At 31.7% G+C, this 5,338-nt stretch overlaps 1 non-coding gene across 1 annotated transcript; it reads left to right on the top strand.

Moving 5' to 3' along the window:
* Positions 1-1,999: 1,999 nt before the first annotated feature.
* Positions 2,000-2,118, top strand: LOC120595082 (5S ribosomal RNA). Its single transcript, XR_005650764.1, has one exon. It is a non-coding gene; the product is annotated as a 5S ribosomal RNA (ribosomal RNA).
* The last annotated feature ends 3,220 nt before the right edge of the window (positions 2,119-5,338 follow it).

Consider the following 5,338-nt stretch of genomic DNA (forward strand, 5'->3'; position numbering starts at 1 on the left):
CTCCTCTCAATCTCTCTCTCTCGCCCCCACCCCCGTCCACTTTCTATCTGTCTCATTTCTGAGATACATCAAATTATCTGTGTTGGTGAGCTGCATATAGAGGTTGTTCATATTTTTTCTGTCTAAGCCTGGGATACACAACTAATAGGCAATGTATACAGCTTATGCATAGATTTGACTTAAAAATTAAACTGTTGATGGTCATGGCTACCAAAACAAATTGTTGTGACAATGTTAAGACTGAATGGGACTAGTGGAAATGTTGTGGACTAGCAACAGTTTGAAAGCTACTGTATTTTTCTTTTAAAAGTAAATAAACTTGGTGGAAGAGAAATGCACCTACAACCTCCGGAAGCAGTTTAGCTAATTTCTAAAGCAGTAGAGCCAAAAGTGAGAATGGTGTCTTTTATTTTCTCCCTGTATTATTATACATACAAATATGATCATGTGCATGGGTATACACATACATTTTTAATCATCTGCTGGTTACTTCTACACAAATATCACATTTGCACAACGTATCAAATGTACACATTTACTTCATCATCTTCCCGATGCTGAACCCCTCTTCCTCCCAGATTTCCTGTTTTAGTTTCTATAACGTCTATTATCTAGGTCACTCATACTTGTAAATGTTACTGTTTTCTCTTGAAATCTCACATCACCTTGATCCACAATCTACTCTTCTCTTCTAGTTCAGAACATCTTTCCCATCTGTTCCCTCCTCTCTTTTACTATTGCCAGCATTCCTTTTTTTTTTAATTTTTTAATTTATTTATGGTGACATTGGTTAACGAAATCCAGTAAGTTTCAGCTGTAGCCAGCATTCTTGATTTGACCCTCATTCCCACCATCTGAACTATTGTTAAAGCTTTTTAATCTGGATTCGTACTTTCTTACTCTTTCTAATTCAGGCTATCTATGCATTGCTGGAAGCTTAGTATTCCTGAAGCACGATTCTAATTTTGTTGCTTCTCAGCTCATAAACATTAAATGTCTGACTATAGAATGAAGTTTAATTTCTTTATTCTGGCATGTCAGTTCTTTATGATCCTCCTCCTCTCTATTTTCTATTAATTTTCTTTACACAGTCTGCATGCCTGAACAACTGAACTTTAGACATTCTCCATGTACTTATTAGGCTGTTCTACTTTTCACCTTACAAATGTTCTTGCCTCTTTCTCATGATATAATAAGCTCATATTTGCCGACCAAAATAATCAATTAATTAATTGACTACTTTTCCCAGTTAGAGTGGAAACTTATTGAATTAACGATTTACATCTGATGCATCTTGGACTTCTCTGTGCCTTTAGCAAAGTTGATTTTAAATATTTTTTCAATGAATGACTAATTTTCCTTATCTCAGTTAAAGATTGTAAAATTGTTTAACTTCATACTTTTAAACAATAATATTCATGTTAAGTTATAGCTCATACTAGCTCATGCTTTTGTTTGCTTATAAACTGTTTATCTAGTTTACAATTTTTCCATAGGATAGGAAAGGTTTTTTTTCCATGACCAACATCTTTCGTTGTACTCTACTTCTAAGAGATCAATCCAAACCTGTCTGTCTCCATCCAGGCCCCAAACTGATCCTGTTCTAGGTCACTTTTTCTCTCACTACCATATTCCCTTTCAAATTTTGTTTGTTAAACAAGGATTTTTTATTATGTGAATATCCTGACCGACAGGATATTATGTGAATATCCTGACCGACACTAACCTAGTAAATTATAGATTGAAAAAATTACAATGGATATTTGAAATCTTGACAAAAAAGATACTTTTATTTCTTAGACACATGCTGATTACTGAAAAAAGGAAGTATTTCTAATTGTGTAAATCAATTTTAATCTATATCAACTTATAATATTAAATTAATATTATTTCAATTTGGTAATAACATTTTATAGTCCCAATAAAATTTTTTATGATAACCATAGAAATGTTATTCAGATAAGCAAGAATTTTGGTAACGGTTTAAAAATCATCATGTGTCTACGGCCACACCACCCTGAACAAGCCCGATCCCATCTGATCTCAGAAGCTAAGCAGGGCTGGGCCTGGTTAGTACTTGGATGGGAGACCACTTAGGAAGACCAGGTGCTGTTGGCATAAAAAGTGATAAAAAAAAAAAAATAATAAGGGATTGTAAACTGACAAGGTCCTTGCAATCTGTGAGATCAACCAAGGGTTGCCTTGCCTAAAAAAATAAAATAAAATAAAATAAAAATCATCATGTAAAACTAGATTTTTCATTGCTTATAGTCTAGCTATTCTAAAAAATGAAACATATTAAATCCATGCCTGTACTTGATGTAGCAAAAATATTTTAAAATATATATTCTTCATGAAATTACAGTTATAAGCAATGGCTATTTTGTAATAGAATAAATTTAAAAAGTACTTGACAAAATAAATACTTCCTGAGTGGCCGGTAAATCATCTTAATTTTACCCTACGGAGTTTTCAATTTTTTTAACTATAATTTAAGCTATTTCTATTAGTTAGTAGTATTATTATCAAAGTCATCATTTTAATAGTAAGAAATGTCTACTAAAGTTCACCCTTGATATTATAGCTACTAGCTTTTCAATAATTTGCAATTTGCTTCTAAAATTTTTCGTAAGTGTGCTAAAATGTTGTTATTGTAGCAAATCTCTAAATACTCTAGCCATACTTTATAAATCCTTGGAAATTTCATGTTTAATGTAAATAGTCATTATTTATAAAACATAAAGAAGAACATTACACTACACATTGGATTCTAAAATCATCTACAAATGGAATAAATTATCAATTTATGTTTCTCATATTTTTGGAAACGTAAAAGATATAACAGACAAAGTAATCATTTTTTGTTGCCAAATTTGTGGTTTCTCTTTTGTTCTTATTTGTTTGTTTTTGTTTTTGTTTTGTTTTTATGTGCAATATGCATTCATGAATATATACACATGAGAAATAATGGGGAAGAATATTGTATATATTCTCTAAATTATAAAGTTTTGATTCCTCTGTGCTCCTAAGTAAATTTTACTGTTGGTTTCTGATCAACAGTAAACAAGTCTATACAAGTCTAATTGAGAGAGATGGTAGTGTCCCTGAGGCTCCCTGTAATCTACTTTATAGCAAAAACGATGGCAGCAAGCTTCTACTATAGTAGTAGGCACTCAAGATATTCAGAAGTACATTTTCACTGAAAGTCAATTAAGATGTTGGGCAAAATAAAATAAGAATCCTTTTAAACTTGTATGTGAGTTAAAATAATATCTCCCAGCATTTAGAAAATAAAAGAAAGCACTAAGAGTCAAAAACCAGAGAAGAATCTACAAAAAAAAAAAAGGAAGGGAAGGAAAGATGAGGAGGCCGATGATAAGATGAAAACATGAGATGAAGAATGAGGCCGAGTAGGAATGAATGTAAATGAATGAAATAGAATGAATGAACAGTACGAATGAATGAATACCGGTACGAATGGTATTTATAATGGATCTGATGGGGAGGAGTGATGTGATGAGATGAGTGAATGATGATATATGTTATAAGTTATTGATGAAAAACATATGTTTTTCGGTTGTTATTGTTGTTGTTTGCCGGTTATGTTGTTGTTGTTGAAAAGAAAGAAAACATTGTTGTTGTTGTTGTTGTTGTTACAGCGCCGAATGAATGAATGAATGAAAACAGCAACCGGTGCCAGGCGAGCCACCGTCTGATCGCCCACAGATCCTAGACATAAAGGTTTTAAGGGCAGCATAAGACATAAAGAAAAGCTCTTTGTGTTTGGACAAAGTTAAGAGTTGAAACTGAAAATTATTTATATACTTTAGACCTCCAAAGAACTTCTGACTCAATGGAAAGGGAGGAGTAAGGGAGAACCTACCAGCAAAGAAAAGCAACAGGAAAACTCTTGGTCAGCTACCTGGGCTACAAGTGTATAAATAAATCCTCTCCCCAAGTATTTTTCAATAGACCTTCCCTCATGTAGGTTCATGGTTCTAAGTCATACTACAAATTTGGTTGAAGAAATTTCAAACTAGAAATTAATATAAAATGGTCTCAATTTGAAAGCCTCAATATTTCTAAGAAGCAAAATCAAATTCATTTTTGCAAATCCAAATTCCATAAATTGGGTCTCTATAGGCTCTTGCCAATAAATATTAATAAAAATAATTACATAATTAATAAAAACCAGAACACCAGCTAAAACAGACCACCTCAACCAAAATACTGTAGAAAAAATAAACTGCAAGATTATAAACCCAAGGATTTTGGATGTTAGATCTATTAAGTTCAGAAATAAAATTACCTTATTTAAAATACTGAAGAAAATACAAGAGAGAATTAAAAAATAAGCAAAACAAAAAGAGCTCACCACAAAATTCCAGGCAATTAAATAAATAAAATATATAATAATTAAAAATGCAATAGATAAATAGCAGATTAGATACAACTGAGAAAAAATTAAATACAGGAAGTAAGATCTGAATATTTTAACACAGAGAGATAAAGCAAATATACAAAAGAAATTAAAGACATGGTAGATAGAGAAGGCGTAACATACCTAAATATTCTAGCACATTTCTAATTATTCTAAAGCATCAGCAATAAAATTCAACCGAGAGAAACAATATATTTAAATTATGGAGAGAAACTAAATGTCAGTCTGCAAAGATTTGCACAGCTAAACTTTCATTGAAAAATATGATCCATCAGAAAAAAATAAGAATATCTTTAGGAAAAAAAAAAAAAAGAATAAACTGAGAGTGTTTACCAGCAAGGGACACTCACTAAAGCAACTTGAGAAGGAAGTATTTCAAGAATAAGGAGCATGATTCCAGAATCAAAGTCAGAAAATCAAAAAGGAAAAACTGTCTATATGGAACAGTGATTTGAATACATTTTTTGGGCTGGAATAAAACAATATACAAAAAGATGCAAATTCTTTCTAATTCTCCATGATGTCATTTTTACTGAATCAAATTGGTCTTCACCTTGCTCTTTTGTGGTTACAAGCTTTCTGCCCACCAGATGTAACTTGTTTGTTTGTTTGTTTGTTTTTTTCCCCTGGATAGAGATATCCTATATGTTCTAGATGAAAGGAACCACAAAAATTTCATAAGTGTAATGCCCTTTAATTTTCATGGAAATTTATTCCCTAATCTTGGTACACTTATATAGTGTACCAAGGCATCTATCTAGATACCTTCTATTTCCAGGTACTATCAACAGGTAGTGTAAAATATCACTAAAATAGTAGAACATTGAAGAGATAAAGTATTTTATGAGTGAATAAAGTAAAAGACTTCGTCATGGATTAAGTTGTGATACAGTTTTG

Source organism: Pteropus medius, unplaced genomic scaffold (genome assembly GCF_902729225.1).
Source record: "Pteropus medius unplaced genomic scaffold, Ma_sr-lr_union100, whole genome shotgun sequence".
Taxonomy (NCBI): domain Eukaryota; kingdom Metazoa; phylum Chordata; class Mammalia; order Chiroptera; family Pteropodidae; genus Pteropus; species Pteropus medius.